The following is a 14,281-nucleotide window of genomic DNA, read 5'->3' on the forward strand; positions in this document are numbered from 1 at the left end:
GGATTACTAGAATCTTGCTACTTGGCCCTTGCATGTTAGGCTTCATATTGTGCAATCTATTTTGATGGCATATATACAGTTTTATCTGCCTTTGATTATGTTCAACAAAGGGGATTTGACAGTTTTCATGTCCATGGTTTGGAGACTTTTTGGTGCTCCAAACATGGAAAGAAGAGTTTGCATTTGCTTTCTATGCAACATTTGGGTTCACCTAAGATGCATGAAGGCCTCAATATTCTGAACCTTCATGTGCACATTCTGGCTCACAAGGGCAATATGATGCTGCAATTTCTGCAAGGATCACAACCATGGGTTGCCATGATACGTCACTTGCTTTCTCAGATTACTACCTTTGCTTTTGGTTTTTGGTAGCCCACTCCCTGGGATTTCCTTTTCGGTGCTCTTCAAGGGAAAATCAAAGGTTGCCCTCTAGTTTCCAATATGTTGATGGATTGGAAACATGTTTTTTCGCACTTGGAATGGGATGGCCGGGATACTTTACAGGTTAATTCCTTGAGGGCTTAAAGTGTACACTGGTCTTAGGTCTTTTCCCCTCCGCTGGCTTTGCAAGAGCCTCAACAGTCTTATTTTTTGAGTCTAAAGGGGATCCTTTTGGTTTTAGATATTGTTCATGATGATGGGACCCTCTTTCTTTCCCTCAGGCTGCAGTAACATATAGTCTTGGATTGCATTATCGTCCGGAGGTCTGGCATAAGATTATCTCCTTGATTCAGAATTTTACTCTTGTACCTGCTTTGGAAGTGGAGGATCGACTGCATGACGGGACTCTTCATTTGCCAGGATCGACATGTCGTCCTTTGCAGCTGTCCAATATTACAGTTTCGCCACTCTATAAAGTTCTTTTGCCTTTGCCTTGGGCTGCACAGAGGGCAAATAAAATTTGGCATATGAATAGAATGGCAAAGTGGTGGTGGCGAAAAAGATTGCATGGGGTTTGGAAAGCCAAAATTCCTCTTTGGCAACAAGTGTTTCTGTGGCGTGTTTTATTGGGAGTCTTTCCAATTGGGCAGTTTTTGGCACAACGCCGTGTTGCTCCACCACTCTGTTGCCGATGTTTAGCTCCCAGGGAAACAATGTCTCATCTCTTTTGGTACTGTTCTCATACATGTGATTTCTTGGCATTATTGGGTCAAACTTTATGCGCCAGATTTCTAGGCTTTACTTTTGGCAAGTACTTCTGGCTGTTTGGGATACATCCCCCTTGACATCAGTTGGGTTAGATATTGGGCACTTTGGACTCTATGGAAGGATAGAAATCATAGAGTTTTTGGTGACCTGACTTTCTCTGCTTACTCTTTCTTCAAGAACTCTTTGCAACAATCGTTTTATGATTGTTTGCAAATAGGGTCTCTAGATCAAGATGTATATTTGTCATATGTTGACATCTTTTCTTGATGTATTTTGAGCATATCTTGGGATGCTCATCTTGTAATATAAAAGCAATAATATTTTCACCAAAAAATGTGTGTGTGTGTGTGTGTGTGTGTGTGTGTGTGTGTGTGTGTGTGTGTGTGTGTGTGTGTGTGTGTGTGTGTGTGTGTGTGTGTGTGTGTGTGTGTGTGTGTGTGTGTGTGTGTGTGTGTGTGTCATTGACTTCATCATGTTCACCATTGTATTTAGAAGGAGCACTCAGTTGTGGGCCACTACTATTATGTTTCGAGACTTTTTTATATTGTCTTTGAAGCTCTTTCCTCGAGTTGCTTTGTTTTTAGGGTATTTTGAGAGAGATTAGTGACACTCTCTTGGGACTCTCTCTTTCATTTGCATCTATATCTCACCCTTTTCTGGGGCACCCAACAATGTTTGAGCTCTAGTTTTGGTCATTATTGGTTGGAATTATGGATTATGGATTATGTTTCTTCTTTCTCTAATTGAGTTAGTTAATAGACTTCTCTATTTCTAAGCTTTCTTGAATTATCCCTATGGTAAGCACTTCCCTTTTGGCTTCATCCAATGTGACTTGAAGTTCTTGAGTAGCCTGAAATGCATCCATCATGTACCTTGCTAATCCATTTTTCAAATTGAATGGAATCACTGAGGATGCCCCCCATTCTGCGATGAGAAAGGGTATTTTGCTTATCTTCTTTAGCCAAGAAGATTTGGTTACACCCACTATACCCATGCATGAATGAATACATCTTGTGCCCTGCCACTTTATCTAGAATGCTATTCAGCAAGGGTAGTGGAAAAGTGTCTTTGATAATCCATTCATTCAACTTTCTGCAATCCACACATACTCTTAGCTTTCCGTTCTTCATAGTCACCATGAAAATGGTGAACAACTTCAATCCATACCATAAGTAAACCTTGGTCTTAGTAACTAGTCAATTTCTTTGTTGACCAACTTTGGATTTTTGGGGTATGTTCAATACCTTTACTCTCTGGTAGGCTCTTTGAAAATGGAGAACAACTTCAATCCATAGCATAAATAAATACTAATCCTACCAACTAATCAATTTTGGTCTTGACAAAATTTGCAAGTTTGGGGTCCCATTCGATACCTTTACTATCTAATAGGCTTTGCATTTGGTATCAAAGGGACTTGGTGCTCAATCAAAGTGGGTGCACCGTACATGCTTTATGTATGTGTTCTCCCATAGAAAAATATCCTTGTATTTTGAGAAGAGCTTGAAGCCTACTTGATGAAATCTTATCGTAATTCTTTGTTGATCTATATCATCTATGGATCCTCTTTAGAACCTACATTAAGGTTTTTTATTGTCTTTCCCTTGGTGATTCAAGCATTGCCATTTATTTTGATGAGAGCTATCATCTTAATTTTCCTTTATCCTTCTTCATCCTTTGTGAATCCCTTTGAAATGCCTATTTGGCTCCTCTTAATCCATTAGCATATGTGTTCCCACTCTTATGGCATCATTGTAGTTATTGGTACAATATTCAATGTAAATTTGTATCCATGGCATGTAATTCCTCCACTTTGAGGCATTTCTACTTGCACTCCTTTGTGAATCTACTTTTTTCATTGCTATCTACACTTCTTACCTTCATTTTGAATCATGAATGTATTATTTCCTCAATTGTGCACAACTTTTCCTCCTTTCAAGAAGGGCCTACCCCCTCACATGGGGTGTCCTTGGTCACTTTTCATGTTGACTAATAAATATCACTATGAAGTAAGCCTCATTTATTTTGATGCATATGTCTTTCAGCATACCTTTTGGCATCATCAACCTCTGATCTTTCACGCAAAGCTTGAAACATGATGGTCTTAAATTCTTCAACTTGAGGTATTTTTGGACTTTATCAGAGAATATTATGTTGACCCCTAAACTGAGAGTGCTCTCAACGGAAGCAAGAATGGAAGAAGGAGAGAGAGAGACAGAGAGCCACACAAGTTTTGGTGGGTGCAGAACCACCCTAATCTTCTTTTTTCATTCATTTATATATGTGTTTGAGTATTGTACATAACTGGGGTTAAGGCACAGTGACCTTTAACCCCACAACCTCCCACTTAAAGGACAATGTGCCGTTAAGGGAGAACAACCTGTGAGCATACTATCCACTGCCCATCAATACATGACAATACTCAAACCGCTGACTAGGTAGACTCTTCGTCAGCATATCTGCAGGGTTATCATCTGTATGAACCTTGACAAGCTCTATGCGCTTGTCCTCAAGTACCTCCCTGATGAAATGGTACCTGACCTCAATGTGTTTGGTCTTTGCATGAAAGACCGGATTCCGTGCTAGCTGAATAGCACTCATGGAATCACTATGCAATGTCGGTACACCTGTATGAATCCCCAAATCTCCCACTAGCTGATCAAGCCATATAGCCTCCTTGTAACCCTCTGTGGCTGCAACATACTCAGCCTGTGTGGTAGACAAAGCAACGCACTTCTGTGCGCGAGACATCCACGACACTGCACCACCTGCAAAGGTAAACACATAACCAGAAGTGGATCTCCTACTATCCACATGCCCTGCATAGTCTGAATCTGTGTACCCAAGTACACGCATGTCTCCTTTACCAAAGCAAATGCACATCTCCTTGGTACCCTTCATGTACCTCATGATGCACTTAACTGCCTCCCAATGCCTCTTTCCTGGATTAGCCATATACCGGCTAACAACTCCCACTGCAAATGCAATGTCTGGTCTAGTAGCTATCATAGCATACATAAGACTCCCAACTGCTGATGCATAAGGAACCTTGGCCATCATGGCCCTCTCCTCATCTGATTTGGGACTATCTGTATGACTCAGTTTCACATATGGAGGCAATGGAGTACTCACTGCCTTCCCCCCCTCCATATTGAAACGCTGTAATACTTTTGGAACATACTCTTTTTGTGAAAGCCAAAGGAGTTTCCTACTCCGATCACGCGTGATGCGCATACCAAGAATATGACCTGCAAATCCCAAATCCTTCATATCAAAGGCCTCATGCAACTTGGCCTTTAATGCATCTAGCTCATAAGTATTCTTGCTAGCCAATAGCATATCATCCACATATAGTGCCAGGATTATCAGGCTACTATCCTTAGCCCTTTTAGTGTAGAGGCAGTGATCAATTTCACTCCTTCTAAAACCCTGGGATCGAATGAAAGCATCAAACTTCTGATACCATTCTCTAGGTGCTTGCTTAAGACCATAGAGACTCTTTTTCAGCTTGCAAACTAAATGCTCTTTGCCCTTTTCTTCAAAGCCTTCCGGCTGCACCATGTAGATGTCCTCATGCAAATCCCCATGCAAGAAAGCTGTCTTGACATCCATTTGCATAAGCTCCATATCCTCTACTGCCACTAGTCCAAGCATGCATCTAAGTGTGGTCATCTTCACAACCGGAGAGAATATCTCATCAAAGTCCACACCCTTCTCTTGCTTGAACCCTTTAGCAACCAAACGGGCCTTGTATCTAGGCACATCATCACCTGTGACCTTCATTTTGTAGACCCATTTACATGGCAATGCTTTCTTTCCATGTGGCAAAGAAACCAAGTCCCAAGTCTTATTCTTCATAAGTGAACTCATCTCTGATTGCATAGCATACTCCCACTTGCGTTGATCCTCACGCATCATAGCCTCTCTGTAGCAAGAAGGCTCTCCGCAATCAGTAAGCATCACATAGTCTACCCCTGGAACAAACCTATCAGGCGGTCTAGACACTCTAGATGATCTTCTCAAGGGCATTTCAGCTTGCTGTCCCACTTGCATATCAGCCACATTTGGCTCATCATTTCCACCAATAGATGATCCATAATCTACCCTTGATTGTATACCTGTGGGAGTACTTGGTTGTACCATTTCTTGCACATTTGGTGCATGGACAGCTTGCTGCCTATCAACATATGCAGGTGGATTCACATCCTGGAAAGTGATTCTCCTCATTTCCACATCCCTCATGGGTGCCTTATGCATCTTCTTCTCATTGAAGACCACATCATGGCTGCGTATGATCTTCTTTGCTTCCGGATCCCAGAGACAATAGCCCATCTCTCCACTTTCACCATAACCCAGAAAGATGCATTTCCTAGACTTAGGATCTAGCTTCTTTCGAAGCTCTTTTGGCACATGTGCATATGCCTCACACCCAAATATACGCAAATGAGAGTAAGAGGGCTTCTTGCCACTCCATGCCTCTTCAGGAATACCACCATCCAAACTCTTACTAGGTGATCTATTGATCACATGCACTGCAGTCTTCATTGCCTCAGCCCAGAAACCACCAGAAAGACTTGCATTGGAAAGCATGCATTGCAACCTTTCTTGAATGGTACGGTTCATCTTTTCTGCAACTGGATTTTGCTCTAGAGTACGAGGGGATGTGAGCTCCCTCTTAATCCCACGTGTATCACAGAAATGCTGAAAGTCATGAGAGAGATACTCTCCACCATTGTCAGTCCGTAGGCATTTAAGCGTTCTAGCTGACTGATTCTCAACCAAGGCCAGCCATTTCTGAAATACCTGGAACACATCACTCTTCCGAGCTATAGCATAAGCCCACACTTTCCTAGTTGCATCATCAATGAATGTCACATAGTATTCAGCCCCGCCTAATGACCGTGTAGGCATGGGACCACATACATCTGAATGCACCAAATCAAGCATTTCAAACTCTTTCTTTCCCCTTCTTTTATGGGCTGATTTCATCTGCTTCCCATAGAGACAATGCTCACAAAATTCAAAATCAGAGAAACTCAAATGCGGTACATAACCCAAACGGCATAAGAGTTTCATTCCATTCTGGCTCATGTGCCCCAACCTGCAATGCCACAAAGAAGTGCTTGGCTGCTCGGTTATTGCAACAACATGATCAAATACCCCTGATACATGTAAGGGATACAAAGTCCCACACTTGGCACCCCTAGCCAAAAGCATAGAGCCCTTTTGAATTTTCCACCTTTGAAAGCCAAAAGTGGTGTGAAAACCAGCATCATCTAGCTGACCCACTGAAATAAGACTCTTGGTCAACTTAGGCACATGTCTCACATGTTTCAAAACAAATGCAGACCCATTTGCAAAAGAAAACTTTATGTCACCTGCTCCCACTATGTCACATGCATAGTCATTTCCAAGATGCACACAACCTGTCTTTCCACTATCATAAGTGGAGAACCATTCCCTATGGGGAGTAACATGGAATGAAGCACCAGAATCCAAAATCCAATCCTGGGAATATGCATCATCTGAAGTGGTAAGCAACTCTGCAGATAAACTAGACATGAAGAGAACATCATTGTCACTATCATGTGTGACTGCATTGATCTCCTCGATCTTCACTTTTCCTTTGTCCTCCCTTGGACTCTCTTCCTTTTGATTTGCACCCCAATTTGCATTCTTTTTCTTATCCTTTTGCTCTCTTTTCAGCTTCTTTTCAGCTTGTAGCAATCCTTTTTCATATGGCCCTTCTTGCCACAATGGTAACACTCAATGTTCCGTGCCTTGGATTTGCTACGAGACTTCCCTCTTTCTTGGGACTTCCCCCTGAACTGTGATCTGCCCCTTTGCACATTTAAGGCTGCATCCTGCTTGTTGCCATCCATAGACTTCCGTCTAATCTCCTCGGCCAACAAGCTACCCACAACATCATCAAATTCCAGTACTCCACCAGGTGCAGAGTTACTGACAGCTGTATGGAAGGTATCCCATGAGGATGGCAATGAACATAAGAGAAATATTGCCTTAGTCTCCGCATCAAAATTCATTTTCTGAGCCTGAAGTTGGCTGAAAATAATATTGAATTCATTCAAATGAGAAGCAATGGAGACCCCTTCCTTCATCTGCAGCTCAAACAACCTCTTCATGAGGTAAACTTTATTAGAGGCAGTTTCCTTTTCATAAGTGGCACACAATTTCTTCCACAAATCTTCCGTAGTCTGCTCATTTACTACTGTGAAATAAACTGACTCTGCAAGATGAAGCCTAATAGTAGACTTTGCTAATGCATCCAACTCATTCCAATCATCCTCAGACATATTTGCAGGCTTAGCTTCAATCCCTGCCAAGGGTTTAATCTGCTTCTTTTGAATAAGCACATCCCTTATTTGTTCTTTCCACAAAGAAAAGTTTGTCCCATCGAACTTTTTAATGCTGAAAAACTCCTTTTCAGGCATGGAAGAGGATGCCATGATGCAAATGAAACAAAAATGCCAAATGCTAGTGCCTGCAAGAGAGAATCACACCAAATACCAGGTGCACCCAAATGTGTATGCCACAATAGAGTGAAATATCACCAAAATTCAAAGCTCAAAGCATCAAAAGATGCATCTGACTCATGTGCATATACTATGCATCCATATGAGCAAATCTGGCCCAAAAGAAAATGCCAATAAGTGCCAAATGACTCAAGCATAAACACTGTCCACTGGCATATGCATCAATAATGTCTCATCCAAGAGAGCATAGCACTATCAGTGCATCACCTGCAATGTGTCAAAGCTGTCCCTCAGCTTAAAATAGCATCCATGTGCAAAGCGTCCATAAAAAAATAGCATCCCACAAGGCAATTTGGGCCTATCAGCGCATCCAACAAGGACCGCAATGCATCCAAATGGCCTATAAATCATCCACTGCAACCCAATGCATACCACGAATGAGCGCACACTGCTCAAACTGCAACCAGAGTGATCTGCATAAGGTATGCTCAAGAAATCATAGTCCCACGGTAATGAGCGCTACTGAAAATAGAACCTGAGATGCTTCAAAACATGGGCGCCATTGCATAATCGGACTCAGCAAGAAAATCTGCAAATATCTCTCTTCTGCCAGAACTCCAAAATCTCAACCGATGAGTGAGAAACGGGAGTCAATACTTATCCACTGCCATGTGGCATAAATCTAAGGTTTCAAAACCTTAGTATGAAAAATGCATAACAGAGAGGCGAAATCGAATACACAGAGATTTATAACTCTGAAAATCCTCCACCGAATCGCGCAAGGACTGACAGGTAGGGGTTTTTGGGCGTCCGGAACGCAATGGGACAGACGGTTTTGGAAACCGTGGTCTCAATCACTGGGTCCAACACACGGACTGAAAAACGTTTTTGGAAACAGAGCTATCTGTAAACTCCACCGGAGTGCGAATGATGAGCAACATAGAAGTTTTAGGACCTCCTGAGTCCACCGGAATTGACAGATCTGCAAATGGTTGTTCTAAACTTGAGTTCCAACACCCGGGCAAAAAACGCAGGAATTGACACAGTGAGTCAGAAATCCACTGAAATGATCTCAGATTCAAGAATGAAGGTGTTTCAAAGCTCCTGAAGTAATGTGGACACCAAAAGCAAGCAATAATTGCCTCCACAAGTCAATACGGAGTCTCTGTCATCGAACGGAACAGGAAAAAGCTTAAAAAACGACTTTTTCTTTGAAAGCTCTTAACAGGCTCTCAAAACCACTTCGTAAAGCCAAAGTGACTTTTCCAAAGGTTCCTCCAAGGTCTCTGCACACTCGGATGCAAGTAAAGTCACCCACAAAGCTTCCCACAGAGCTTCTCCTTCCTCCCACAGAGCTGCTGAGCTTCAAGCATTCATTCACGCACGCTCAGCTAGATCACCCGGGCTCTGATACCAGTTGAGAGTGCTCTCAACGGAAGCAAGAATGGAAGAAGGAGAGAGAGAGAGACAGAGAGCCACACAAGTTTTGGTGGGTGCAGAACCACCCTAATCTTCTTTTTCATTCATTTATATATGTGTTTGAGTATTGTACATAACTGGGGTTAAGGCACAGTGACCTTTAACCCCACATAAACCTCTATTAATGAGGACTCCCTTGATCATGTGGCTCCTAACCTTGAAATTTTTTATCATTGGCACTTCATCCCAAACATCTTAGTCAATTTCACTTAGTGGTGCCTAGTGCTTCTTCCATTGGTTGCTTGGTCATTGGTCGATTTTGAACGGACTTGTTGCAAACGAGAAGCCTGTTTCCAATAATTGGCCTATGAAGATCATCACATTTAGCTCATTGAATTTCTCCTATGTTGCATATTTTTGTTTTGTTCCAAGGGGCTACCTTCCATTTTTTCATTGCTAGTTAGATCTTCTTCATGTCACTTCATCCTGTGACTATATTTTGTCTCGTCCTTAGTTCATTAAATGATCTTTCTACCTTAATGCTTTGATTGATTCGGTGGCTAGAATCTTTTATTCTTTCCAAGGAATCCTTATTTGGATTCTCTAGCTTTGTTGGATCCTTTGGGCTACCCTCTGATGTTGTGACTCCATTTGTCAATGTGTACCAACACTAGGGCTACAATTAGTACCTCTTCATCATTTCACATTCTCTCTATAGCATATCTAGCTACTCATTCCACAATTTATAGTCCTTATTTCAGTGACATTCTTTCGCATAGAAGGAACATGCCATGGTAAAAGTCTTTGGTCTAATCTATTTGATAGGGTCTTGCCCTCCCTTTCTAATTGGTTGACATATATGGACCTTTTGCCTTTTTTTAACTAGCATTCTTTTATTGTATATCTTGAATGATTGCATATGTTGTAGTACTTTCATTTTGAGATGCCTTTTTGGTGTAGGTATGCCCATCAACTTTGTACTTTGTGCACCATACTTCTTTTTTTCTAGAGCTTTTGATATATTTTTAACTTCTCCCTTTCCATCTCTGTCAATTTCGTTTAACAATTGTATTTTCTTCTTTTTCTTTATCTTTGCTATCCATTAAGACCCTTCTTCCTTCTAGACTCATTGACGATTCCCTTCTTGATTGTAGTTGCCCTGTGTAGCAACTCATCATATCTAGCTATTTAATCCTCCTTGTAGCATATCTAGCTACTTATTCCACAATTTAAAATATTAATTTCAATGACCTTCTTTCCCATAGAATGAAACATGCCATGCTAAAAGTATTTGGCCTATCTATTTGTTGTTAGGGTCATGCCTCCCTTTCTAATTGGTTGACATCTATGGCCCTTTTTCCTTTTTTGAACTAGTATTCTCCAATTGGATAGCTTGAACTATTGCATCTGTGGTAGTAATTTTCTTCTGAGATGCAAATGGTGTAGGTATGCCCATCAACTTCGCACTTTGTGCACAAAACTTCTTTTTTTCTAGAGCTTCTCTAATTTTCATCTCAATGAGATAGCTTTTTAAGCTTCTCCCTTTCCATCTTTGTTGATTCCTTTTAACAATTGGCTTTTCTTCTTTTTCTTCATCTTTGCTATCCATTAAGACCCTTCTTCCTTCTAGAGTTGTTGGTGATTCCCTTCTTGATTATAGTTGCCTTGTAAAGTGATTCATCATACTTGTTGGATTAGTCATTTTCATATTTCTCAATTATGTGTCATTAGTGAGGCAACTTAGCAACCACAATCAAAGCACCATTTGTCTAGCGAGATGGTTGATTGATTGAAAAGCACCCTCATTTGGACTACAAAGTCATATACAATCTCTCCTGATTTGCGCTTAATTGGGTTACCTTCTTTGCTAAAATCATGCTGAAATGTCATCAAAATGGATTTCCTTAACTCATTCTACATGTTGAAATGATGGTATTGGTCGAACCATTCAATAGATTTATTTAGAAACATCATGGGCAAATAGAACAAGTGTCGTTTATGCAGCATTGCAATCTATTTGCCATTCCTTGGAAGCTCTGCAAAGAGAATTGGTTGGGCCAAAGATGATTAATTGGCTAGGGTTCCGAGCAATTGATTCTAGAGCCAACATAAGAACTAAATCTGGGAATAGATGAGGAACCACGTACACTAGTAAATCAGTGCACATGTGCTTGGTGATGCAACATTTGAAAAGATTCTTGAATCTGCTGAGACTTTGACTCAGTTAAGATATTTTGTGGGTTTTATCAACTTTTATAGAAGATTTATTCAAAAAAATTGCCAAGATTGTGGCTCCATTACATGAACTAACCAAAAAGCACACTATATTTCAGTGGATTGTTGAACTGTCTATTGCATTCCATACATTGAAGAAACATGCATCTGAAACACCCATTCTTAGAAAATCGAAATGGGATGCTATTTTTCATACTCACGTGGATGCTTCTAGGTATGCTATTGGTATCATATTGGTCCCGCTAGATGGGAAGTTGGATTATCTAGTGTATTATGCAAGCCGATTGATGACTCCACTTGAGTGTTAATATATCACAATCGAGCATGAAATTCTTGGCAAGGTATACAATGTGCAGAAGTTTCACCATTACTTACTTAAAAATCAACATGCTAATCATCAGGCTTTGCTTTATCTTATTAATAAAGCAATGATCCAAGGCCAATTGGGTGAGATGGATTCTGTTACTATAGGAATTCAATTTCAAAATTATTTATAAACTAGGGATATCTCATGCTAGATCGAATTGTTTATCCCAATCGCCAACCCCATATGAGAGTAAAGGTGTCACTACCAAATTACCATATGACCGTCTATTTGATGTTGCCTTTTTAGAAACTGATTATGATGAGATGCTACACTATTTATCCCATGGAACTCTTTCCAAGCACATACCAAAGGATAAGCATAGGCGGTTGTCCTTGAAAGCCTGGAAGTATAGCTTAATTGGTGGACAGTTGTATCAACCATGGTGCTGATAGAATTCTACAAAGATGGGTTCTACCACATGAGCTGATGGAGATACTCAATGAGGCACATGCTGGTCTTACACGAGGTCACTTTGGTGGTGAGCTTATTGCTCGAAAAGTTTTGCAAGCTAGATTATGGTGGAGCACTCTCTTTAAGGATGCACATGCTCATAGTGTTGAGTGTGATGTCTATCAATGCACACGAGGTTTACTTCCTCTTGACCACATGCTATTGCAACCAAGCCAACCATGAGAAGCATTCTAGCGTTGGGTTCTAGATTACATGGGCCCATTCAAGAAGACAGCTCAATATACACAGAATAAATACATCGTAGCAAGCATAGATTATGCCACTAAGTGGGCTAAGGCTTAAGCCTTAAGGGATAACTCGCCTTAGACAACTAAGTTCATTTTTTATAATAATATTTGTGAAGACGGCTGCCTAATAGAATTGGTCAGTGATCAAGGAACTCACTTCATGAATGAATTATTTGAGCTATCGACTAAGGATTTTATGGTGGTACACTGAGTAGCAACTACTTACTATCCTCAATGTAATGGGCATGCTAAGTCCACCAACAAAACGTTGAAACTGATACTCACTAAAACTATTAGTGTGTATCATTGAGATTGGGATACGAAACTTCTCGCTGCACTATGGGCACACCGAGCAACCTATATAGTTACTATAATTTAACTTCTTTTCTCGAGGCTTTTGGATTGGAAGCTATTGTTCTTCTAGAATTCATGGTCCTGAGTCTACAGATTGCAATTGAGCATCACCTAGGAGACCTGGAAGCAATCAAGAGGCGATTGCATCAGCTATCCACACTGGACGAGCTGCACACTCGAGTTGCATGGTCACAGCAAAAACTACTATAGAAGGAGATAAAAGCCAACATGAACAACATATTTTTCAGAAAAATCTTAAGAAGGGAATGTTGGTACTTTTGTACAATTCTAAGGTAGGGCCATTGAAGACTAATCTCAAACACGAATGGAATGGACCATACATGTTGATTGGTGTCCATAGTAATGGTATAGTCTAGTTGGCTAATTTGCAAGGACATGTATTCTCGATCCTTGGAAGTCGAGTCAAGGCATACCGAGCTACCACCACAAGTTTAGTGACAATGAGAAGACTACAAATGCCTAGCCGAATACCACATGAAGAACCTCATTATCTCGCCTTAACTAGTAATCATGGAATTAACATAAATCTTGTTACGGTTGAGGCATCACATTAGCACTAAATCTATGATCGCACCTTTTCCAATAGCCGTTGTTGCATGCAAGATCAAGGAGTACTCTAGTTTCTCAAATAATCACACTTCTTAGTGCATTTTTTACTTTTTTGAGCTCCTTGCCTCCCAACAGTAGTCTACGCTACTTCTCTTTCCACCTCGACCATGGCTTCAACCCCTTCTAGATGAGCGGCACACAAGTTGACTTTGTAGCTCAGCTCCTCATACTATCAAGCACACGAAGACAACAAAGAATATGCTCAAGGAAGCGAACCTCCTGTAGAACAAAGTATGGAGTGCAAAGGTCATCAAGGAGCTACTTCGTACCTACGATGTGGATACGCACAGTATCACCATTGATGATAGGCCAAAAAAAGTCAACTTGCCTTGATGTTTCTAGGTATGTCAAAGCGCACACCATTGCCAAGTCTCGCACATTGTGACATGTTTTTCGAACCAAAAACATTTCATCAGTTACAAGGCTACTTGATTAGCAAAGCTAATAATCTTGACATGTAACCCTTCTTTCAATTTCTTTTTGGATTAAAAAGAGCACTGAGGCGTATATGGAAACAACCCTTTTAGCATATGAAGATTGACTGGCTTGAGATCTTCTCAAAAACATTTGACTCTCAAATTAAGCATGTCTTTTTGAAGAGCATACTTGACCCACACTAGTGCATGATCAAGCATAGATTGGCCCAAAGTGGTTGCATGCCCGAAAGCACCTCTCTAAAAGGCCCGACACTATAACTATTGTTGACAGGAACGGATAGTATATCAAAATTGGCTAGTGGGTTGGGATGGGGTTCCAAGGAGCTTGACATCTTTGGGGAGGTAAGATTTTTGAGTCACTATCTAAGGCCCCTCCACCCCTTCTATCGACTGGCAGCGACGGACAAGATCCATTACGCTCCATCTCCACGGGAAACTCACTATTATCTCTATGTCTTCTCAGCCCTCTTCTCCAAGAAATGAGCACATCTCATCCACATA

This window comes from Dipteris shenzhenensis, chromosome 1, assembly GCF_047967505.1.
Source record: "Dipteris shenzhenensis isolate YYH24624 ecotype China chromosome 1, Dip_SZ_1.0, whole genome shotgun sequence".
In the NCBI taxonomy this organism is placed as follows: Eukaryota; Viridiplantae; Streptophyta; class Polypodiopsida; order Gleicheniales; family Dipteridaceae; genus Dipteris; species Dipteris shenzhenensis.